Source organism: Quercus robur, chromosome 5 (assembly GCF_932294415.1).
Source record: "Quercus robur chromosome 5, dhQueRobu3.1, whole genome shotgun sequence".
NCBI classification, from domain to species: domain Eukaryota; kingdom Viridiplantae; phylum Streptophyta; class Magnoliopsida; order Fagales; family Fagaceae; genus Quercus; species Quercus robur.
In genome coordinates, this window is record NC_065538.1 from 57320772 (window position 1) to 57347955 (window position 27184).

The 27184-nt window shown below is 34.2% G+C and overlaps 1 pseudogene; it reads left to right on the forward strand.

Moving 5' to 3' along the window:
* Positions 1-7706: 7706 nt before the first annotated feature.
* LOC126728410 (tobamovirus multiplication protein 1-like) lies at positions 7707-20938 on the forward strand (annotated as a pseudogene).
* Positions 20939-27184: the final 6246 nt, after the last annotated feature.

Sequence of the window (27184 nt, forward strand, 5' to 3'; positions counted from 1 at the left end):
TTTTTGCCATCTACCTACCTAGTGTGGAACATGACCGCTTGTGGAAGCGCCACGGGACTGCGGACATTTTCTGTTGTTATGCCCAGAAGCATGACATAGTCCACATGTTTGCTTGGGTTGACTCTCTATCAGATCTGCGTCCTCCATCCGCCATCCCGATTCTCGATCCTTATTCCTCACTCCATCCATCTCATTCCTTATTCTTGACTTCACTGGTCGACCTTTGGCCCGCAACAATTCTGGATTAGGCAACCACTTTGGCCCCATGGGATCCCTCCACAATAACTGTGACTTAGGAATCACAAATGCATGCTGATAAGTGTTAAGGGCATTTTTCAAACCATAACATGGGTGAATATATGTGGTCGAATCAATATGTAAATAGTCACATACTCTAATTGCATGTGAACACGGGATTCCTATGTTTTGCCATTTCCCACAACTGCATGTTCTTTCCCGTAACCGAACTTCATAATTGTGGTTTCCCCCTCCTGCGCTACACGTGTTAAATTGAGTAATTATCTGATATATCATCTGTTCATTGCTAAATGCCTTGAGATAGTGTTTCTCAGATTTTTTGTGATTTCCGTCCCACGTGTCAAAGGCATATTCACTCCATTTATTACTCTTTGACAACTCATTAAGGTATTCTCTGTGCTGGTCGTGGAAATATTCAACAAGTTTGGACCAAGTGAACTCAACCAACGCAGCAATAGGAAGGCCCTGTGCACCTTTTAGTACACCATTGAAGCACTTTGATATATTGGTTGTCATTGCCCCAAAACATCTCCCACCATCATGTGACTAGGTCCACATATCCACAGACTTGCTTATTAGGTATGTGTATGGAAGATAATCTTGATTCTTTTCCTTGCTATCCTTCCCCGTCACCTTCTTCTTACTCTTATGGCCTCCATTTTCGCTTGCTTAATGGTCTCCATTATGGTATCAAATTTAACTACCTGAGTAGCATATCCCGCTTTCAACGCCGCTGACTTTAGAGTCGAGTTCTGAAAATGTGTGTTGAAGTTGCTCGCAACATGTCGAAGGCAATATCTATGAAATACCCGTGTTCTTCCATCATCCCTTCTAGGCCAGTTTGCAATGGCATTTTTTATACCAAGATGTCGGTCAGAAATTATGCAAATGCCTTCGTCAGGTATCACGTGGCCAATCACATCTTTGAGGCATTGTAAAAACCACCTCCAACTGGACCTAGACTCAGAATCCACAATAGCAAAGGCGAGAGGGAATACCTTGTTGTTAGCGTTAGTTGCCATTGCAACCAACAACTTTCCTTGATATTTACCATACAGATGGGTCCCATCAATATTGATAACCGGCTTGCAATATTTGAATCCATCAATGCTTGAATCGAAACACCAAAACATATAATTCAAAAATACTGTGTCATCTTCACCGATGGATGTGGTATGATAGAACACCTGAGTAGTTGGATCCTGATCAATATATGTCATTAGCAACTTTTGCAACCTTTGGTAAGACTCTTCCCAATTTCCAAACATCTTCCCAATTTCCAAACATCTTCCCAATCGCCTTTTGTTTCGCATCCCATACCTTGTAGTAAGAAGGCTTATGACCCTCATATTTCGACTTTATCATAGATCTGAGATGCTTAATTAGGATAGTGTGATCCTCACATAACTTCTTAAGGATGTCGCCTACAATAAAATTATAACTCATCATTCTACTATCATTTCACACCCCAATCCGTATACACGTTTGAGGACCCTTGTACACGGTGACCATCCATAATCTGTGGAGATTGGGCTTTATGACTGCGTAGACATACCACTTGCATGACTCATCCACGCATTTCGCACAAAGTTTTGTCATGGTCGACCTACTGATCATAAAATGTTTGTTTTCCTTGAGGGAACACTTTGTTAATAAGCGTTGCACCTCCACTTATTGGCAAAAGTCAAGCCTTTGCACAAATTCATCTCCTCTCTCCAAATAGACACAAATGGTGTCTCAATATGTGAAGGATCAACCATATTTTCCCAAGTATTTGTAGAAAATGACAAGGCAGGAGGTGCGTAGGCAGGGATTGTGTCCGTAATGTTTTGGACAGTAAGAACATTGTCTGCATCAGGTTCACTACCGTCCAATGTCTCATCGTCATCAATATCCATCTCAAAGTCCCTAAAGTCCCCTTGTTCAATCATGTCTTCAATCTCATCTCCATCGACAAAATCTTCACCGTCAATGGCAGTACTTTCATCAACATAGTCGTCATCATCATCGTCATCCTCACCCTCATCATCATCCTCATCATCATCATCATCATCATTGGCATGAACATCATCATGCTCTACATGTATAAAATACTCATATTGAGCATCCGGAACTGTAACTTGTAAACTTGTTTGTGTTTGTTGGATTTCCTCGATACCAACTTCTGCACGCGGCTCTAACTATATGTACAACTCAATGTTAATTACTTCAGGTATTCTCTCCAACTTGTCAAACATGATCTTCACATGTTTGTCTGTTTCTATCGCCATATACTTGTAATTAATCCGGTGCTTTAGGATTTCATTTGGCATACGATAAGTAATTTGTATGTTGTGCACAGCAAGATTCTCACACAACTCTTCCATAACCATCATCTTCAATTCGTCAAGGGTCTTCAACCTACGATCAATTTGGATATAATAGCTCTTTATACCCGGCCCTTCAAATGGCAATCCCTTGTTCTCATTGGCGTTCTTTAGCAGACCACCGTGGTATAAGATTATATCAATTTAAGGCATTGTGAACCTATTAAAGTCAAGTTACTATATTAGTTAAAAAACATTTTGAAGTTCCCTAATCTAAAAGAAACTTCAAGCAAGTCTTTAACTTTCTAATAAAAAGAAGCAGCCAAGAAATCTTTTTAATTTGATTTTCATGATACAAACTGAACATTTTTTTCTAAAATTTTGGCTATAGTACGACTATATTTAACAATTGGACATATACAAATCCATCTGTCCTTCCTATATAGGAAAAGCTAATTACAACAGGATGGTATGAGAGGCAAAGACATGTAAAGCAAAAGATAATTGCAAACACAATTTTTTGTAACACATACAAAATTGCAAAAGATAATGGGGGACTAAATAATTACAAAAGATATCATATAATTTTGTAACACATACACAGCCAAAATGTTTTGTAACACATAAGGAAGATACTAGAACCTTGATTACCTTAAAGATTACAATAGACTTTATTTCTATCTACAACCATACATCACCAAAAGAGGCTAGGCTACATCACCCTATTTCTGAGGTTAATTGCAACTTTCTACCCTAAACAACGAGGTCAATTGCAATGTTCATCCTAAACTATAAATTTTTGTAATTTACACTTATTATGATACTCAAACTCTTTAACCCGCACCCATAGACAACTAATACCCAACTACAATAACAATCAAATAAAAAACCCTTACCTGAGATATGAAATTGTTGAGAGGGAAGAGCAGTGAGAGAGGCAGTGTGGTGAGTGAGAGTGAGAGGCAATGTGGTGTGAGAGTTATGGGTGAGTGAGAGTTAGTGAGGCTAAGTGTATGGGTGAGAGTTAGTGAGGCTGAGTTAGTGAGGATGCTCTATTTTTGGGTGAGAGGTTGTGTCTATGTTTATAAAATTTAGTAGACTACTTGTTTATAAAAATTTTGGAGCTGTATTTTGAGTTTTTAGTTCTTTCTCATCACAGTTTTGATAATTTGATTGAGATTTTGTTTTATGGGTATTGTTCTATAAATTGATTTATTTCTTGGGTTTGGAAATTGGGTGCTTTTTCTTGATGTTGATTGACTTGTAGGATGATGATTGATAAATTTTCTTTTTTGGGTGGTGGGAGTTTGAAAATTCATACAATACGCTTCCGCTTCCAAATTGGCCTTCTTGATTGTATTTTGAATTGGTTCGGATTATATTTGTATCCATTGATATTCGCCGCCTTAATCCTTATCCCAACTGAAGCAGTCGAATTATTACCATTTTCCATCACCACTAGTCCACAACCTTCTTGGAGCTGATGTGCCACTGATAGATAGAGCTATTGCCTGGGGAGTTTCAAACCCACAGCCTTACGCTCCACCCTTTCTTATGTCGGGAGGAGTTTTGGTTTGAGCTAGAGCTCATTGGCAACCTATTTGATTATATATAATCCAAAAAAATTAATCTAGAAAGCTATGTATCTGTCCTTTTTTTTAAAAAAATATTGTGCCTCTAAGCTTGTGGAACCTAAGTTAAAATGAGTGTCGTTAGTTCAACAGGTTGAGGTAAATGAGTGGCAAGGCAGGAAGAAATAGAACTGAAAATGCCTTTTATGAGATGTTAGAGGTTGCTTGGAATGAGAATGAGAAGAGAGAATGCTGACTGAGATAGACATATCACATATGCTTCCAGGAGGAACGGGCAAAAATGAAGATACAGGAAGTGAGTATAAGATTGATACATAAATTTCAGCAAATTGGAAAAGCTGATCCAAAACTTAAGGAAATTGCTTCTACAAGTTAATTTGAGTTACTTATGGCTTCCTTGAAATGTTAATTACACAGTACTTGGTCACAGCTGGTCTATCACTCTATTGTCTTTAGCATTGGATCAATTTGATTCATTGAATTGAAATTGTTTTCCTTATGACAATATTTACACAAATTAATGCTGAATTTTTGTTTCTTAAAGATTTAATTTTTCTCTATACTATTGTGCACATTGAAGTATTTTGGATTCTGAAGTATACAAGCTTATAGAGCTTATGAAGTCTTGAGTTCATGAATTTCATGGATGCAATAGCCAATTTTTTAAATTAATATACAGATGCATCTTTCAATTAAAAGGGTTCTTAAAAGGAAGAGGAATGACAGGAAATATCAATAGCAATTTGTGGTTAAAGTTTTGGATAGCAAAACAAAGTTTTGGATAGCAATTTGTGGTTAAATTTGTGTTCTTTAATTTCCCAACCCAATTAAAGAACAAAACAAAGGAGTAGAAAACACTGTTAGTGAGATTGCTCAACTTGTCTAAAGGTGCTTAAAACATAGGAGAGTAGAGACTTCTTTCTTCTTCTTTTATTTATATATTCATACTTTAAGAGTTTGAAATAGGACCAGTCAAAATTCATCCTTGTGGTTTGAGGATATTGGTTCTGGTGCATTGAACTTTGATGAATACTGGAACGGAAAGCTTTTTAGGGGTTGGTCAACCTTTCTTGATTCCTTCAACTTGAGTTTGAAGTCGTGTGTTTGGAGCTCTCAACATCAATGATCTTTTTATGTTTTGAATTCATTATTTTGCGTTTCTCTGCTACTCCTGAAGTTCTCTTAAAATGCAACAGCAGTTGATAATGCTGCATGAGTTATCAGCGTCTTTCCTATCCCATGCTTTTCTAGTGAAGTTCTATCTATTATCTACAACTATCACATGCTGTTGGATTCATCTTGGAATTGTTGACCTCCATGAACTCAAGTATAATATTGGTAGCAAGGAAGAAAAAGAAACAAAAAGACAGAAGCAGCCCCTAATCTATTCTAATAGATGAAAGAAAATCCAAAAGGGTAGAACAATCTGAGAAACCCCAACATCGAGACCAATCAAAGAGGGTCTGTTGGCAAAACTCTAATAACTGAACCACAGTTTTCTCCTCATCCTCAAAAGGCCGCCAATTCTGTTTAGTCCAAATAGTCCACATTAAGTAGCCAGAAACCAAATCCCAAATATCAGAGCTATGCTTCCTAAGCCAATGATACCAACTAAATAATAAGTCCACAACTGAACCTGGCATGACCCAATCGATCCCAAACAATCGAAGCATATACATCCACAAAGAATGAGCTATTGGACAAAAAAGTAACAGTGATCCACAGATTCCACATTGCAACAGCACAAACAACAGCGATTCGCCAAAGGGCGACCACGAATCATGAGATTATCCAAAGTTAGAATCTAACCATGGGCTGCTGTCCACATAAAAAAAGCCACCCTTTTAGGAATCTTAACTTTCCAAATTCCTTTCCAAGGGAAAGAGGAAGAAACTGCATTTCAAATATTATGATAAAAAGACCGAGTATCAAACTTCCTATTGCCATTAAGATCCCAACAAAGCCTGTCACACCCTCCACTCCTAGAAGTTTGGGTTTGGATGAAATGAAGAAGGGAGTAGGAAGCCGCCAACTCCTAATCATTGAATTCCCTATGAAATCTTAGACTCCGCACTCTATCATTATCACCCACTGGAGGGCTTAACACATCAGAAATACAAGCCTCCTTATGAGCTGAACATAAAAATAACTGAGGATAAAAAATTTTAAGAGGAACATCCGCAGTCCACTTATCATGCCAAAAAAGAATACGAGAACTATTCCCTACCACAAAAGAGAAATGCTTAGCGAAAGTGTCCCACCCTTCACTAATACCCCGCCATAACCCACAACCATGAGCCCTACTACAAGCTCTAGTGCACCAACCCCCTTTTCCCTCCCCATATTTCATGGCAATGACCCTTCACCACAAATGCGAGGATTCATGGCCATACCTCCAAAGCCATTTCCCTAAAAGGGCCTGATTAAAAGGCACCAACTTCTGAATTCTTAAACCACCCAACTCACGCGGTAAACAAACCTTTTCCCAAGCCACTAATGGATATTTGAAACACTCCACTGAAGAACCCCACAAGAATTTCCTTTGAATGCGTTCCAATCTAGTCGCCACAGTTTTAGGGATAGTAAAAAGGGAAAGGTAAAAAGGGAAAGGTAATAAGTCGGAAGGCTTGAAATGGTACTCTTCAGCAAGGTGAGTCTACCACTCTTAGACAAATAAAGCCGCTTCCAACCTGAAAGCTTCTTTTCCTTCCTCTCAAGGATCGGATTCCAAATAGAGGTTGTTTTGTACATAGTTCCCAATGGCATACCCAAGTAAATCATAGGCAAGCTGCCCATCCTGTACTGAAGGATATTAGCCAAAGACTGAATGTTACGCACCTCCCCAATAGAGAAAATTTCACTTTTCCCCACATTCACCTTCAAACTAGTAAAAGCTTGAAAACAAGTCAAAACCAGCCTAATAGAAAGAATCTGCTCTCTAGAGGCATCACAGAAAAGAATGGTATTATCAGCAAATAAAAGGTGAGAGACACAGATACCAGTAGAATTAATAGGACCCACATGAAAACCCTGAATGAAACCACCTTCCTCCGTTTTCTTCAGGATACAGCTTAAAACCTCCATGATCAAAAGAAAGAGAAGGGGAGACAAAGGATCACCTTGTCTAAGACCTCTAGAACTACCAAAGAAACCAGTAGGAGAACCATTAACCAGAACTGAGAAGTGAACGGTAGAGACATAAGTTTTTAGCCATCTCCTCCATTTATCCCCAAAGCCCATCCTCTCCAACAGATAAAACAAAGCGTCCCAATTCACCTGATCATATGCTTTCTTTGTGTTTCTCTTGCTTTTCTATTATTAATAATATTCTCTTCTTACTTATTAAAAAAAAAAAAGGATGATGTATCTGTTGTGTGTGTGTGTGTGTATTTCAACAGTGCATGTGTTTTTTTATGCATTTCATGATAGATGAATACAGCTTCAGTGCAAACAGAATTTCATTAAAAATTGTCATAATAAATAGATTACCTTAACAAAGAAGCCAATGACCTATAGCTCAATTAGCATTTCCTTCTCCCATAATAAGGGGATGGAAGGTGAGGTCATGGGTTCAAGACCCATTGGGTACATGTGTAACTTATCAATTAAAAAAATCATAAAGAAGTCTTTATTAATTTCCATTCTGAAGTTTCATTAGTGATGTTGGATATATATATATATATATATATATATATATATATATATAAAGCATTTCTTTCTTGTGGTAATTTGATTACATCTAAAGTAGTGCCTTTTCTTCTTCTTCTTTTTTTTTTGTTGGGTTTTTTTTGTGGTGGGGTGGGTTAATGCTGCTCCACAACAAGTTTGGGACTGATGTCAATAACTAATTTCTATGGACTTGTTTTCCATTAGTAATCATAACAAGATATCCGGAAGTGCAATGGTTTCATAATCAAAAGATTACATTCAATTAGTTATATCTGAATATTTTCATTTTCAAGTTGATAGCCATACAATTTTTCTTTCAGACTAGTGTTTCCTGTGAGCAATATTCTATGCTTCTCCTGTGGGTTTTTTTATAGGGTTGACCTTTGCCATCAGGCAAATGATGAGGACGATGAAGATGAGGACAGCAGTTCTCAGGAAGCTTTATTGGATAAGACCTCAAATAAGTCAAGTTCATCTAAAATAGATACTCATGGAAAGTGTTTTCCCCTCCGCTTTCACCATGTTGGAAGCTGCCAAAAGACTGTAATGTTGGTATGGATAGAATGAAAAGCTTCTTGTTGGGTATCTACCCAGGGGCGGAGCTACATGTTAGGGTGGGGGGGCCATGGCCCCCCCAAAAATTTTGAAATTTTTTTTTTACTATATAGAAATATTTAACATTTTAATAATTAGCCCTCAAAAATGGGACTTGGCCCCCTCAATTATTTGAGTTAGTTCAATAATGTTATTAAAAAAAATTGTCCAATTTATCTAGTAGTTATAGAGAACATATTGTTTCTCAAATTCATTTTTTATGGTAAAATGTGTTCTCGTATTTTTTAAAGCTTTGGATCATTTATGTCTTTGAACACTTTATTAATTCAATTGAAATTTTTTTACTCACAACAATAGACAATTTGGTAACTTATATTGAAAATGAAAATTGTAAAGATTTCACTATGGAAGATGGTGAAAGATTAATTTAATTCTATGAAACATTTAATTTTAAGGATTCATTATGAAAAATACTAATTTTTTGTGTGTGTATAGAGACGTGTTTGTGTATGTGTATAAAAGTTTGTATAGACTAATAAATTAGCAACACAAATCGGCCCCCTCAAACAAAAATTTCTGGCTCCGCCCCTGTATCTACCCTTCCTTCTTAAGATTGGTTATTTCTGTATTATTCCTCATTTTATTGTCACGTACTCATTGGAAAATTTAAGCTATCCAGATCTATTGTTAACTCAGTGCTTACTTACCAGGTTACTGTACTAGTTTTGTTGTAATGTTGGCATGTGCTGTAATAATCTGGATTGGATGGGAAAGAATCCTGTTGATTCTGCAGTCGTGACTCGGGTATGGACACGGTAATTTTAGTTCTACTTTTCCCTGTTGTTATTGTCATATAATACTTGTTAATGTTCTTCAACAGAGTACTTGTTTGACATTGAACTGTATGCAGTCATCATTACTGCAACATGAATTAAAGCATCTTAATGTTTGTATATTTAATTTTAATCCATCATGCTGCACAGATGTAACTATTGTTCTAGACCACTAGAAAGATATATAATGAGCTATTGATGGAACATATCTGTTATAAATGAGATCTCTAGTAACCTATTTGGGGAATATAGCAACTGTAAATTTATAGAGTAAATTAGTCAGGATTCCAGTTACAGTTTGTGAAAGTAGAGATATAGAAGTTGGGCTGGTAGAAGGCAAAACTCTTATTTTATTAGCAGTAAAGGAGATTTTTGAAGATCTAGTGGTTAGAATATTGGCTTTAAGAGAGAGGTTATGCCAGTATTTATAAATTATCTTTTGACTTGAAATGGGTAACTTGTATTAATTATTCATTCTCATCTTTTGCTCAACGCAATTTTTTTTTGTTAATTTTGATACTAGACCAGCGCTATTTTAGTGATAGAACAATTGATTGCCCTATTACTAGATTTGGGTGCTAGTAAGAAATGGTTCTGCTGCCTGTTACATCTCATGCTTTTATAAAAACTAGCCTTAGTGGCTTGACTTTTAACGTAATTATAGAATATTATTCTAGTAAATTGCTTTAAAATGTCAATGAAAGTCTTTTCTCATGGTGAAGTAGGTTTAGTGTTCTAAATGATATAGAAGATTTCTTGTTTTTGTTTATAACTAACATGTAGTGAAGCCATGTGGCAATGATTTTACTCATCATGCAGGTGTATGTAGACTTTTTTTTCCATAGCAATACTTTCATTAGGAGGAGCATTAGCATGTTATGATGAGCAACAACATTTTAATGGTCATTTTCTTTTTTAAATTTCTTTATCTGCATATTAGCTATTTCTTTCTTTGGTATAATCACTTAGTGCTCCTAGCCTTTTGTGTATTATGGCATCAGAATTGAAGATTTCTCTCAGTGCTACTGAGTTATTTCAATTTCAAAATTAGATTATTTAGATGATATGTTTGAAGCCAAAAACTGTTAAATTGATCACTAGTGGGATACTATATAAAGCCTTGTAAATGTGAGGAGAATGGTAGAGAGTGGATTTGAATAATTTTTTGGTGCAAGTCTTATGAGCTTCGCTTGAAAGAATGGTTCTCTAGTTGGTGAGTTGGTCCCTAAGTAGACCATTAGAGGGGTTGATTGAGTCTCTCTCCTCAAGTAGGTGATGTCTTCAGTCTTTCCCATCTTCTTACTTTTGTATTTCTATCTTGATTTCCCTTAAGAAATTTTATATATTCTCTGCCACTCATTTCTTCCTGCATCATATTATTGTCTATGAGGATGTCTCCTAATATATTCATGTTACTTTGGCAAATTTTAGGTTCAACTACGTTAATTCCCTATCATTAATGTGTTGTTATTAGTCACCAAATAAAACAGATATCAACCATAATTGGAATGATGTGTGGTGTGGGGACACACCATCATTAAAGAATTACTCCCTGACTTATTTGTGATTTTTGTGTATAAAGTTACCTCTGTACATTCTTGTTTAAAGTTCAACCGCGGGGGGGGGGGGGGGGGGGGGAGGGTGGGGGGGGGGAGGGGAAGAGGGATCCATTCTAAGAATCTTAGATTTAGTTGTGCCTTTCATGATTGGGAACTTGAGTTGGTGGGTTATTTTTTGGGAAAAATACAAAAGCCTTAAAACTTAAAAGTCAAAATCAAACTAGCCCAAGATCTTCTAATTTGAAATAATAACCCTCGTGGATGGAAAAGACTATCACTTGTGGTGCATTTGATTTATTTCAATTAAAAAAAAATCTTAATTTTAAAATATATTTGATTAAGTAGGACTAGAACAAAGTACATTGAATGTAATTTTAGTAAAAGTAGAGACAAAGATGAAGAGGTGGTAAGAATTTAAAGAGCAAGAACTTTGGATATTTTGGATCAATAATTCATGAAGATGGAGAGATCAAAGAGGATGTGAATCATAAGATAAGAGCTTAAGCTATTAGGATATGGTAAATTTATCTGCGTACTTCTAACATATCTATGATACTAAATGCTAAGCTATGAAGAAGCAAAATATTTATAAAATGAGTATAGCTGAGGATATTAAGATGGATTAATGGAAATTGTAAATGCACCAAAAGATAGAATTTGGAATGTGGAAATTTGCTTAAAGATAGGGGGCCGCCTTTGATGAAAAGAAGAGGGAGAGTTGTTTTAGATGGTTTAGTTATATTCGGAAGAGAGCAATCATGAATAGGTGAAAATGAGAGTTGATTCAAATCGATGGAATGAAAAAAAACGTAGAGGAAGAGAAATAATATTAGTAAAAATAGTAGAAAATGACATGTCAATTAAGGAAATAATAGAGAGTATGACTTCGGATAGAATAGTGGAAGAGAATACATTTGGTCGATCTTGATTAATATGTTAAGGAACCATAACCAACCCCCAAAAGTTTGGAACAAAGGCTTGATTGTTGTTCTTGCTTTTCACTCAAATCTTCTACCTTCTGCTTTACTGCAACCATCTACAATCTGTACATTGTGCAATACCATTGCCATATGCAATTCTGCTTTACTAATAAGACTGCCAAACATTCAAAATCTGAACTTGTGCAGCACAATAAACTTGGGGTATGATTTGTTTTGTTAGGGTAACATGGTTTGTGGTGTTACTTTGCTAAATGGACAGAATTTTCCTTGGACCTGGTTTGGAGAAAAGTTCCTCCAACCCACTTTGCCCCAAGTCAAATAAGCATCCACGTGTACTTTTAGTCACATGACCTACTTAATAGTCAAATGAATTGTTTAAATAACATGAATTGGGATGAGATAGATCCGAGGTTTTTACTTCTTATTCCATTTTGTTTGGTTATTGGGAGAATGAGGTTGCTAGTTTGGTGGAATGGCTAGGTTTGGTGGTGGTTCTTGGTTACCAGAGTTGTTAGTAGTTGTTTTTTGTTTTTGTGGTGGGGGGGGGGGGGGGGGTGTTGGGTGGCAGTAGAGGGCAGAGAGGAAGAAGAAAAAAGGGGGGAAAATCAAATTAATTTTGAAATGATTTTAGAATTAAATTTTGCTTTAAAATAATTTTTTATTAACATAAACACATGTCTGTTCAGCTTACGACAGTGAGACTGAGTGATCAATTTGAAAATTTCCCAAACTTCAGTGGTTTATAATTTTGAATTAAAAGACCACGGATTCAGTTTGAGTTCGATCCTAAGTTCAGGGGTGCTTTTGCATTTTCCCTTCTTTTCAATCTACTATATTCTAATATGCCAAAACTGAAGTGGCTGATAGGTTACATTGAAGGATAAGGCTTGGTGGTCTATTCAGTGTACTTTGCATTATGAGGCATTAAGAGGATCTATTGGCATGAAATTACTGTGGAGTATTTGGGGGTTTTAGAGTTTCTAGAAAGGATACCCTTTTTTCTTTTGGACATCAGCCTTAAGAAATTTTTGTAATTGGAGGGTGGGTTTTGTGTCCATGGTTTACTCCCTAGGGTTGGGTCCAAAGGGATCCACATCAGCCTTGGTGAGGTTCCACATCTTTAAAAAATAAAAAAATAAAAATCTAAATGTGCATAACTTGATTAAACAAAATATCATTCTAGTGGATCACTTTTGTATGGTAATTGATCACTTGCTACTTCATTGTGCAGTTGCCAAGGACTTGATCTCTTCTTCTTTTTTTTTCTTTTTCTTTTTTGGAGATGTTTTCAGTTATATGTGTGATAGTGCTTGTGTTTTTTTGTTGGCAAGGAATGTTTGGAAAATATAGAATCAGTGCAAATTTGGGGTGGTGCCCTGCTTTGCCTTATGCAGATAGAGAAAACCTCACATTCAACAGCATTGAGTTACCTACTCTCAAGGAAAAATGTGTAGTTGTGCATAATCTGTTGTGATTGACCTAATGCGACCAGCAACATCTCTTCTCTTTCTTTTGTGGATTTCCTTGACGATATTTGTTTGTAATTTTTTAGGAGAGTCTTTATAAAACTTGTATACCAAGGTTTCTCCTCTTTTTAATAAAAAATTCAAATTACTATTAAAAGAATCATATAATATAAAGTAAAAAATCATAATTTTCCAATTCAATGTACATGAAAGAACCAGTTTGTGGGATGGAGAATTTTAGCAGTCTAAAATTTCCATTACCTATTTTAACTGATTTGTCTACATTTCTTTGGAGTAGCAAGGTACCTTGGTTATTGACCACCTGTTTAGTCAAAATGAAAATGCAATTATTGTTATCTCTCTCTCTCTCTCTCTCTCCTTTTATTCTTTTCTTTTCCTCCATTGTTTTAATTTTCTTGAGATATAATTTTTTATCCTTGTTGCTATGAGTTCCATTCAGGACTTCTATTATGCTTGAAAATGAGCAAAGTTAGATCTGAGTGAGCTTCATCCGAAATGTGGAGGTTATTAAATCTTTTATTGTCTTGTTTTTCTCTTTGATTTTCTGGGTGTCACAGCCAGCATTGATATAATGCGATTGGTGGCTCCATTATAAATTTATAATATTACTAAAATCCTTTTTTTTTCCCTGTGTGTATGTAGTTGTAGCATTTATCTTGCTTATTTATGTCCATCAGTGGTTTTGCAGTTCCATGTATAATGTTGGCAAGTATTCTGTTCTGTGCAGGTTTCAGGTTTAGCTGTTGTTTCTGTGCTCTGTTTCACTTCAAGTTCTTTTGTAGCTCATTTAACTGATATTCAGGTAGATACTTCTCTGTTGGTCATCAAATTTATATTGTACAAAAAAAAAATTGAATTCAGCTTTATAGCTTTCTTCAACTTCATCATGTCATGATGGTTGTAGATGCTATATCACTGGCCGCAACATCCCATAAAAGTTTTTTATACGTCTCTCTTGCTCATTTTGTATTATTTTATAGGTATGTGGTTCTAATTTCTGTGTCAGGGTCTCAGGTTGGTGAAAATGATGAGGGTACAATTTCTATGTTTGCTTCATTCACATCCATTTTTTCTTCTTTTCACACGTTAGTCCTCCCATCTCTTAACATCTTATCTTGGTTCTTCCTTTATTGCTTTTCTTAGCAAGGTTTCCTTCTTGTTTTCTTTCTGCAACTATCCTGAATGATTTTGCACCGTCCTGTGTGAAATTCTACCCATTGTCCATTTTTAACTATTTGATTCTTCATATGGCCATGGAATGGGTTTTAAGACTTAATTTAACTAGTCGCCAACCCGTGCTATGCACGGGAACCTACCTATTTATGTGGTAAACTAAATTGATTTTATAAAATTTTAAATTGATTAAGAAACTATATTATTGCATGAATTGCTCTTGTTTAACTTCAATTTGTGTTACAATTTGATAAAGAAGTCATTGTTTGAACGTGCAATGACTTACGAAAAATATTAAAGAATAGTTCATGACTATAAACTTATAACTATCGAAAAGAATCAAAAGATTAAGAGCTTAAAAATTATAAAAATATATGTGTGTGTGACTACACAACAGAGAAATATAAGAGAAAAATTTGTTACACTCAAAATAATAATTCATGGTTATAATTATTGAAATTTTCCAGATAGTTTTGGATATTACAAAAATATAACTCAAAAAGTCAGATGTTAAAACTTCCAAAAGGCCAAAAAATATTAAGGAATCATAAGATTTACATCCTATAAATTATTGAAACAAAACTATATATATATATATATATATATATATGATTTTATAATAGAGAAATATAAAAGAAAAATTGATTACCTTCAAAAGAATAATACATGGTATAGTTGTTGAAATTTGCTAAACATGTTCAAATATTGCAAAAACTAACACAAAATATATGACTATTCAAAAGAGAAAAATAAGAAGAAGAAAAAAGTACATGAACCTATAAAGTAATCAATTTTAAATTTTAATGGGTCTAAACTTTAAACAATGAAAAAAAATCACATGTTAGGTTGTGTTCCTAGCAACCTTGAAAGTAAAAGTAAAGGGAAAAAAAAAACCATGAAATACCATCAGCCAATAAGTTTTAATGGGTTTAAACTACAAACAATGAACAAAAATAATCATAAACAATCATAGGTGCAGGGTTTGGTTACCAAGATCAGATGGTTGTAAAACACAACATTTCAACATTGATTTAGGGTTATGCAGAAGGCAACATAAATGACAGAAAATTGTTTTTACGTTGTCTGCTATGCCAACCATCTAAATATATTAATTCCAAAAAAAATTAAATAAAATAATTCCTAGAATTATATGAGATAATTAAGAAGAACATCAAGCCCTTGCGTGGATGTTATTTGTGGACGGCTGTCCATCATCGCAATTCATAGACTTTGTTGTTAATAAGACAATCGAGTTCAAAACTAAAAGCAATTAGATGGCCTTTGTACTACAGGATTTGTTCTCATTGAAGAATCAACTTGCTTCCTGCTATGGCTTCAATTTGATATGTGTGTTTTCTTTGTGAAAATTTGAGTGAGTATGAAGGGTTTCGACCTTGGCAGAAGTTTATATTTGTGAAAATTTTTGTTATAGAATTTTAATTGAAATAGAATTTTCAAGCTTTTGAAACATATATCTAATAGAATTTTATTTAAACTAAACTATTGTAATACTTGATAAGATATAAAACCAAAAATAAAAAGAATCTAAAATAAAAAGAAAAAGAAAATAGTGATGACGTGGAAAATTGTGGGGGCTCCAAAGGTTTCGGTTTTATATATATATATATAGATTAGCCACAAACCTGCGCGTTGCGCATGATAATTATTTTTATGGTAGTTTTATTAAATTTTTTTTATACAATTTAAACTAATTTAATAAAGAGTAATGTATTTTGTAATTATATTTTTATTCATTATAAGAATAATCATAAATGTAATATAGAAACAATCATAAATCATAAATTTAATAATTTTTGTTGTACTAAAATGAAAAAAAATACAATTTTTCTCAAAAATTCAAAAGGCAATTTAACGAAAATATTTATTTTTTAATAAAATTTATTTATAACATTTTGTGAATCATTAAAAAGAAAATAAAATTTAGAAATTATTCTTTTAGTTTTAAACAAACTTTCTCAAACTTATTTTTTCTGCCTACAATCCAAAACACTGAAAAAAGTAACTAAAAAAATTAATAAAACTTAACTATGATTAATTGAACCAATTAGGAAAAAAAATTGTAATTTATAATCTACTAAGGTTATTTTCTTTGCGGAAATTGTAATTTCGTCCACCCAAAACATATTATCAAATAATCAATTATTAGCAAAATCTAAGAATTAAATTTTTATATATGCATTGTTATAAAATAATAATAATAATAATTAAAGTAAAATTGCGAAAGATAAAATTTGTCTCTCATCCAATAACTTTTGTTTAGCCAACCTTTGCTTTTCTCTAAATAAATTGCATTATAGAGTACTTTGTCTACCACAAAGGATTAAAAAATAAACAAAAATGATTAAAGTCTCATAGTTTAACATCTAAATTGAGCACTATAAAAATCATGCTATCAAATTACAGTAGCTACCAAATTAAATTATCCAAATCATGCTATGTATTAGAATAATATTATATTTTTATATTTAATCCTTTTTAATGCAATAGGATAACATTTAACAATCAAAGAGAGAGAGAACTGAATCGCATTAACCTAAAGTAGATTAAAGAATATAAAAAATTATCAACCTAAAGCGAAGATGCAAGAAAAATAAAAAATAAAAATCCACTATAAAATTGTGTGTGTGTGTGTGTGAGAGAGAGAGAGAGAGAGAGAGAGAGAGAGAGAACCTTTTTTTTGTAAGGAAAAACTACGCATGGAATGAATGAGATAGTGACAAATTTATAGTAAGAAAGTGTGAATAAGAAGAGACAAAAATAGAGGAAGATGAAGGGAAAGATGAAGAATGATATTAATGTAGAGAGTAGTGGGGAGATGAGAAAGTGAGAAAATGAGAGAAGGAGAAAGGTTAGAGAAGTAGTGGGGAGATGAAAAGGTAAGGGAGGAAGAAAGGTTAGAGAAGTGTAAATATGAAATAAAAAAAATTATAAATAATTATAAGAAAATGGAAAAAAAAAAAAAAAAAAAAAAAAAAAAAAAAAAAAAAAAAAGATGATGACGTGGACGTTGACGTGGCTCAACGTGAGCGCAGCAGCATTAAACGCTACGCTTCAGCTTTTAGTAATATATTGATTTATTGGCTGATGAAACTAATTGCATAGGTGTTCATATATCTGCTGATGGATGATATGTGTATAAGGTGACATCAGTCTCTAGACTCTGGAGAATCAAGAATTGACCCCATTATCATATCTGGTTGTACTTAATATTATTATATGAAGATCAAAGCAACAAGTAGCTAAGAAAAAATATAGTTGTCCTAGGTTCTCAATTTCAACCATTGACCACTCAGAAATTTTTTTGACTTAATAACCATGCCTTGGACCTGCATAAAGAATATTGTTCTTTCCCAATGATGTTTTATAGGATCAAGATAACATCCTGAATCTGCTTATGCCCATCTTATACATAAATGGAATTTGACCACTGTGCATGGCTATGCAATCAGGAAAATATGTGATATCAAACTGGATTTACACTTGGTTTTGGTAGCTGGCATCTGATATCCATTTGGATAATGTTACATTCTGAGACCAATATCAATCCATTGTCTGATTATTCTGAATTTTAAAACAAGAGTCCATAGGAGTCTAGCATTTCTGAGAAGGTGAAGGTGTTCTTGGTTTGTTTTTCTGTTTTGAGATTTAAGTAAGGGTGACTATAATCTATCAAGAGAAAATTTTAAATTTTGAAAAAAAAAGTAGTTTGTAGGCGTGAATGAGGGAAACCTATACTGGAGAGAGTAAGTTCTTTATTTGGTGATTAGTTTTTCTTTCATTTTAAGTCAGGAAAGTTTAAATTTGGCTGGAGATACAGTTCATGAGGCACCAAACTGTAGGAGGTGGATCAGGGTTTATAAATTGGGACCACTTGAAGAAGGAATGCGAAATTTTACGGGCATGTTTGGGAATGGTTCATTTTTCTGTTTCAAAAAATTTGTTTTTAGAGATGAAAACCAAAAAAATTCTTCTGTTGAGTTGAAATGTATAGTTCGTTTGGAATGTAGAAAACAAAAGGCAATATTTTGGAACAAAAAAAAAATTTGTTTAGATGCTCATGGCATCCCCCCAAAAAATATATGGGCAACTTAATGACAATCCCACTATCACATATTTCTTCAGCAGCCTCTGTAGCCCCACGTCCAAAATCCTATCAACTCCAGCTGTCCAGCAACAGCCTTCCCATCAAGCAGTATTATCCCCAACAATCTGAAAGACTGAAGCCACCATCAACAACCAATTTAAACCTCATCAAACCAACACATCATCTTTTCATAAAGCACAAAAACCCCATCAAAGGCCCCATACTCACACCAACAACAAAAGCAAAGCCACGTTCAGGCAACTCAACCAAACATCCCAAAAAAAATCATTCATCAATTGGTGCACCCACACCAAAACTCTCCCTTTGCTTGTGTATCTTAAGCTTGTTAGCATTTTCAAGGTGGAGGAATAGAAGGTGTTGCAGTTGATGATGCACTTGAAGTGATGCAACTGAGCCTATAAACCTCAAGAGAGAGGGAATACATTTTTGGATGGAGGGATGAGCTCTGTTGCTAGCCTTGAGTATGCGTGGTCCTCTAGGTACGTGATCCAAACCTACACCGTCAAAGATATCAACTGGGCCTCATATGATCTGATGATTCTTCATCCAAACTGTCATGAGAGAGAGAGAGAGAGAGAGAGAGAGGAATAAAGAAAAAAAAATTGTTTTCAAAAACCAGGAAACCGAAAGCATCAAAAAGATGATGTCTTTCAATTTTCTCTATTTTTTGATAGGTAATAAAAGTTTTATTGAACAAAAGTGCATCATGTTCACGATGGTGAATAAATTATACTTGAAACAATTACAAACAAATCAAAGAGAAGAATTAACAGATTGAAGGAAATCAAAAATGGAAATACATTGCATAAAACCCCAATTTTCTCTTGATTTGGAGATGAATTCCAATAACTTTATCTATCTTAGAAAACAGAAAACTGGTTTTAAAACCAGAAGAGATGCCCTACTTGGTTGCCTAAAAGGTTAATGTAAGATTGAGAATGATTACTTAGCTAGATTTGCAGTGAATGTGGATTCATTCAAAGATTAAAGGAGCATCAATGATGCTTTTGTAAACTTGTACTAGAGTTGTATAAATATTGAGAACTTCAGCTCATTTGTAGATGATTACAATTTCATTCATTGCTTAGTAAGACAGGATGACTCTCGCATCCTTTGGAAGAGTAAATTATTTAGATGCTGGAAATATGCATCAGTATGAACTTCCGCATACACACATCATATGCAGAAGCTAAAAAAGAATGGAAATCAAATATCAAATATTTGGCCACAGGTGCAACGTGCAAATATAGGGAACCCTGAGCACCAGCCACAGGTGTGACTGACAGTTTTAGAAAAGATTTGGGTTAATTACATATCCTTACTCCACCCCTCACTTTTTTGATAACATGAATTGTTGGCATGATTTGTGCACCTTTAAAAATAAGTCTAAAAATTTAGATGTATCAAAAATACATTCTTTGTTTCTTAATTTCTTAAGGATAAAAAGGAGGAAAATTACATTTTCAACCGTGCAGTTGGGGGACAGTTTTAAATTGAAACCTGATGTTTAGGGGAGTATTTTAATGGGTGATGAAGTTTGAGCAAGTCAGTTTGTGAGTCAAAGCCCATTACTCCTCTTTTAAATGCAACTTTTGAAACATGAGGGCTTCCGCCCCTACAACATAAGGTGAAATATAATTTTGCTTAAAAAATAAGGATCCTCTATTATTCTGTTTGTGAAGTTTGAATTGTGTGTTTTTAAAAAGTCATAGCTAGTGCTCAAGTCTCCTGCTTCTGTGGGTTATGGGAGAGGTGGTTGGTAGGCAGCTGTATCCAATTTTTGGAGAGAGTGATTCCCAGGGTTTGAGTATTTTTTACTGTTAGTTATTGCTTTCACACCACTTACCTTAAAATAAGTAGAAAGCATGTTGCTTTACATATTGATTGATAACATATGTGACTACAGTGGGAAGCAACATAGGCTTATGATGGGTGAAAAACATTGCATGCACTCATTCTTCTATATTAAGTGTCGAATCAATGCTGTCTTTGTTCAGAAGTAGTGAGCAGCTAACTTACAATATGATGTGTTGTTGCTAGGATCATCAACACCCTCAGCTTTTATATTATGGATCATGAGGGAATTACCACCACTAAAAGCAGCAAACATACAAGAAGCAAGTACAATAACATTCATCACTGATAGTTCAGCAGTAATACAACATCCTCAGCGCTGGACAACTTCAATGATCTTGCAGAATCAGGTTTGCACTTCCTTTTTAATGGTCATTCATGAATGCAAATTCAGGTTGCCTTTTTTTAAATGAGTAATAAATAACTTCTGGGTTGAAGGAAAAACTGAAGTAAACGATATCCATACCAAAATTGAACATTAATAGTTGTGTTGACAGTGTAGCAAATTCATTGTCGTATCCTTGATCATGATTTGGGGGAGAATTTAAGTTAAAAGAAGAAGGGATAAAGCAAGCTTTACAATAAAGTGGGTGCATAAGAATGTGAGTTATATAATGTGGAAAAAAGAAAAGGAACCAGTAACATGTGATTGGCTTTCAATAATGAATGCGAGGAATATATATATATATATATATATATATATTGGAGGAAACTGTTGTATGTTTCTTACTTAAATAATTCTAACAAAAAGGGGGACAAGAATTAAGTGATGAGAATATCTTGGATCTAGTGTTTTTCTGATGTTTATTGATGGGAGAATTTAGTATGACTTGGTAGATTAAGTTGATAAAAGGAGATTTTAAAACCAATAAAAATACTAGGAGTGCTGTAAACTTTAGTTAAAATTATTGTGGAAAGAAACAAAAATTATTTACAATCTGTTTGAATTGATGCCAAGGTTTTAATGAACTTGTTTGGGGAGGAGAAATCGAGACTTGATTTTTGATGACATAAGTTCATGATGGAAAAGCCATGATACTAATTATCCTGCTGATTCAGTTCTTATGTTTGTTGAATTTTGTTTTTAACAACCTTGGTTCAACCCCTAATAGTTTTTATTGATAAACCTGTAATAATTAGGGATTTGTTGGTTAATATCATTGTGCCAAAATTTTCTGATAGTATGTTTATATTTCTTTAGTATCTTTATGCTATCATTATCAGAATAGTTCTTCATCTCTCCCATGATTTGAAGCCTATCTGGGATCTTTCTCCCATAAGATGACTTACTGTTATTCTGAAATTGTCTTTATTGTTTTAGGGTGGTCATTTAGAGGCATTGCATACCAAACAAACAAGATTTGTTTTGTTTTTTCTTTCATGTGAGGTGAGATGGACATGATACCATTAGTGACTTAAGCTTTGTCTCTGCAGATATCAAGAGCGAGTCCAATATAATTGCCTTTCTGGATGCAAATGGGTGCTCTCTTTCTGCCAAATTAGTGAAGAAGTTTTGGAATTTATAATTGATTGAGAATGGTTTGGTTGTTACCTTGAGAGATATCAATAGCTGTAAGGTTGTTGCCCATGGTTTTGACATTCTTGGCATGTATATATTGAAAGTATGCTAAGTGAGGGATTTTTTTGTGTACGCAGTAGTTCAAAAAAATTTGAGGTGCTAATTTTTTCCACTGATGAATTCAAAATGCCTTGCATTTTATTCCATGGCTCTTGTTGTTTAAGCTAATTTATGTGCATGCCCTTTACAAAGTTCAATTTGTTTACGCCATGGTTATCCAATAATGTTGTCAAGCTGAATTTAGAATCTTCAAATTCAGTATTGATAGAACTGTCTGAGATTCTTATTCAAGATTAGCTTCGTAAAGCCCATTTTCCATGCAACTCTCAAATCTTTACTTTGCTATGGCTTTGCAATTGGAAGTTGAGACATAAGCAAAATTCTAATTATCATTAAAGTCCTTAATTTTTCTCTTCAAACTGAACAAATTTTGCTCACTCAAATGTTTAGGCTACATGGCTTTTGTCTATATAAACGTTGGTATTAAATTTTAAGGGGAAACGACATGGCGGGCTATTCAGTGTACTACTGCCGTGTTGATGGACCCAACCCAAGTTTAAAAATCAGAACCCATTGGGCCGATTTGATTTTATTGATTTTTTAGACGTTATAAGTGGAGTCTCGTACAGCCCAAGAAGCAAGCAAATGCAACAGGCTCAGGATTCGTGACTAAAACAAATACAATAGACCACAAACACAGTTTACAAAATTTCCAAATACTTTATGGTAAAACAATGAAGTAAAATTAATCTGTTTGTCTAAATTTTATGTAGAGAAACAAAACTAGACCCCAAACACAGTTTATTAATAAATCGTACCGCAAGCATTCCATTCCAAAAGCATAAATCTAAACGTGAATGAGAAAATATGGAAGACTAACGAAGATACCACCAACAAGAAGGAATTGAAAGAATCAGAGAAAAGTAACAAAGTGGAGAAAATTATTGTCGAACTTAGGTGACAAACTTGGTCTGATAATAAATGTGTGTGTTTAATGTTTGTGAGGATACCACCTCTCATGGAGGTTATTGTCGAACTTGATAAACATCACCACTTTACTTACAAATAATAATCTACCACGTCTACAACTTTTCTCTTTTCTCCCTCTTAGTCTTGTGTTTTTCGAACGAGAGAGAAAATACGATGACATTGACACATTTTTTTTTTGCAATTTTAATTGTATTCTTCCTTTTCCTATGGCTATAGACATAGACGACTAAGTTTCCTTGTAGGAATGGAATTTTCTTTGCAAAGTTCAACTCTCTACACAATTATTCACGATTCTCTAAGTTGATTACAATTTGAAATTCTTCACCATGTATACTGTATTTTTTTATACAATTTTTTAAATATGATTGATATCTCAAATTCGTTTTGAAGCAAATACTTATCTACAATGAATTGTTATCATCACGATTTTCATGTTTTTGTCAGGTAAAACATATAGGTGTAGTTTTACTTAGAAATAAATTAGGTGTTGTTAATTACATTTACTACAACCTTATCTCATATTCTTTTTGAAGCAATATTTATCTACAAAAGTTCTTCTGTGCTAAACACTTATTATTACTTTATCTAAAAAAGTTTAGTAAAACAAATAAACTGTTTTTTTGGCGCAACCACCGCTTTTAAGTCTAGTATATAATATGATATAATATAATGTTTTGTAAAAGAAAAATGTAAAGTTTTCTGATTAAACAAGAAGTTTTAGATGAAAGAAAAGTTATCAGAAATTAACATAAATCTTCTGAAAGAGAATAAATAATGAGTGATATGAATAGGAAAGTTAAAAAGACCTGTGAAGTTATATAAGTCTTCTAATTATATTAGAATAAAAGGTTTTATTAATATATAAGGGAAATGGGTGGCAAAGTTATCGAGGAAAGTCACCTATTCATATAGAAATTGTTACATACCAATACTTCCTTATACCATATGTGCACACCTACGATTCCAATTTGATTTCTACGGCATGAATTTTTTGCCCACTTTATTTTGTTGCTCTCTTTGCTACCCCTACTATTGCTCGTTCAATTCCACCTTCAACAAAATCTTACGTCAAATGCTAACTTTAGCTATGTAGGTCATTCTTCAAGGTTTTCTGATCTTGAATTGAATATGTCAATTGTAAGATTTTGTACGTAGTAGTCTCTTCCCTATGATGGTAGAGGTAAAGATCTGACACTAGTGGAAAAAGTACATCAATTGCCAGTTGGGAGATTTTGCTTGGGTGGGAATTACCAAAATATGAATGATGGTTAGAGGCCAAAATGGCCCAATAGCACCTTTTTTGCAAAATATATGGAGATGTACTACTATTTTGGAAATATATAGCAATGTACCACTTTTTCAAAACTCGAGTTTTAGGAAGTTGAGTTTCGCATGGTACTCTATTTCATAGAAATCGAGTTCCACTTGAGATTAATGGCTGAGCTGGAATTTTGCAAATAAAAAATGCCATGTTGAACTCAATTTCAGTGAAATTGAGTTCTCCTTTATAGTACTTGAGCATAGGAAAGTCGAGTACCTTGTTTTTCTACCTTTTGTTTCGTTTCCTTTTTCTACTTTTTGTTTTGTTTTATCTCTCTTTTTCTTTCTTCTTCTATCAGTCACAGACTCACAATCCTCTTTGTTCTCAGAGCTCTTCATCAACGTGGGTCTATCAGTGTGGGTTCGTGGGCGTTTGGTAGATCGGCGTGCGTGGTGTGGTGGGGATGTGGCAGATCAGTGACTCATTGTCGCATTGGTTGCTAGGTTTGGTACAGTGGTGGGTTGTGGTTGGGGATGTGATAGATTGGCGTCTCTTGGTAGTGTTGGTTGCTGGGTTTGGTTCAGTGGTTACTGGGCTTGGTTCTAACATTTGCCTTAACTTTTGGTGGTTGTCGGGCTTTTGTTCTAGTGGTTTGTTTGAGTTTTGGTTGTTGGGGTTTTGGATTTTTTTCACCATGGTGACGTGATTTGCGTTTGAGTTTGGTTTTAAATTAGCGAATGTGGTGATGGGTGGTACAATTGGGTTGCTCATCGATGTTGGGTGGTTAGGTGGTAGTGGGTGGTGCGATTGGGTTACTCAATCTGTTCTGCCATTTTCAATCCTTTGCAATCCTTTGCTATTCAGTTCTGCAGAAGGTACACACATCTATACTTTGTTTCCTTCTTCTTTTTTCCACCAAACTCGAGTTTACAGGGCTCGGGTTCTACCCTACAAACAACTCGATTCTATTGAAATCGAGTCTCACATTGCCTTTTTTAATTAAACAAATTCCAGGTCAGTAATGCCACTGTGGCATTTTCTATGGAACTCGGGTTCCATGGGAAACTCAAGTTTATGGAACATGAGTTCCGAAAAAGTGTTACATTGCTATATATTTCTAAAACCGTGGTATATCCCCATATATTTTGCAAAAAGGTGCTATTGGGCCATTTTGGCCGATGGTTGGATGTGCTGTCAGATCATAGAAAGCGTGGGAAAAAAACTTGTATGCAAGAGACATATATTGATATATATCATTCTGATTCAAGACTCGGTTTTATATTACCACTATCACAATGGTTTTGGGTGGAAAGTGAAAACACAGATGACAAATAACAACTTCATATTAAAGCAATAGTTAATTATCAAGATAACAAGAATTATGAATCAATTTTCCAAACTCGGAATCCAATTGCAATATATCCACACAAGCCTAATTAAAAAATATGACTAAAAAGCTAACTGAAAAGCACCATTCATCATTAAATTTTGAATACTGGAAAACCAACACAGTTTCAAATCATAGAAAGAACCTCTTTAGATAAAATTGCAATACTACTCTATTAGAGATATCATTATAGAATTTAAACTCTTTTACTAAATCTAAATAAATGACTACCCTAAATCTTTTTTCAAGAACTTATATAATATTAAGTATAACCTTTGAAGAGAATATCACTGATAAGTAAAATACAATATTTTACAAGAAAGAAACGCAAACTATAATTTTATTTTAACTCACTTACTTGAATACTATTAGCGGTACCTTATTGCAACGAAATTTTTTGTTGCAATAAACACCCAACGAAAAAAAATTTCATTGTGCACTATTAGAATAAATTTTGTAGCAATAAATTATTGCGACAAAAATTTCGTTGCAATAGCATTTTGTTGCAATAAATAATTTTAAATTAGATTATTGAAACAAAATAAATCGCTGCAATAATTTATTGCAACAATTTATTACAACATAAATTTTTTTGCAATAGAACTATTACAACAATACACACACACACACAACACAATATATTAGTACTTTTAAGTTCTTATTGCAACCAAAAAAAGGGGGGGGGGGGGGCGGGGGAAGAAAGAAAACAATGATTGTCATTAAAGGTTAAAAGAAATTTATTCTGTTTTACACTACGAGTAGTATCCTTTAACCATCCGTCCTCAGATGTACAAGAGATCAGGAGTTCAAGTCTTTAAATTCCATCTCCCCCCCCTTCCTGAAGCACTGACATGCAGGGGCGACTCTAGAATTTTTCTCCAGGGGGGTTAATAAACTATAAGTTCATGTGACATATTTTTTTTTTCTAATATAATAAATATATTAATTATTGTTGTTAAATGATTTTTTTACAATTCTTTAATTTATAAGTTTACAATTTTTTAAATATTTTATATTTTTATTGTCTTTAATGTTAATGTATTGACCAAGTCACATAGCCAACAACTACTCACAAATCCCAAGTCACATTCAAAAAAATTTAAAAACTATACACAAGTCTCAAATTAGTCAAATATTCAAAGTAAATAAGTCATCACTCAACTTTACAGCAACTCTGCAACACCCAACAATAAAGAAACTCAAACTCAAGTACTCAACAACAATAAACTAATAAAAGTAATAAGTTATATATGTCTATGACCCATTAACCCCCACAGCCCCACACATAGACACGGTCAGACTTTACTTTAGAGACTCAAAGGCGAAAATGGGTAATTACCCATAAACATGTAACTATTCAGTTAGTTGGCCCGGTTTGGAAAGATATTGGGATTCTAGCAACTCGAGCCTCAAAGGCTCGATTTTGGGCCTCTAAATCGAGCCTTTGAGGCTCGGTTTACGTGCTTTGAGAAACGTTGATATGGCAAGGAGTCTACGTGGAACTCGAGTTTCTAAGATTTGAGTTCCACGTAGGTGCCACCTCCTAAACTCGAGTCTCAGAGACTCGGTTTACGTAAAGTTAAACCGACTGTCAAAGACTCGAGTTTTAAGCAA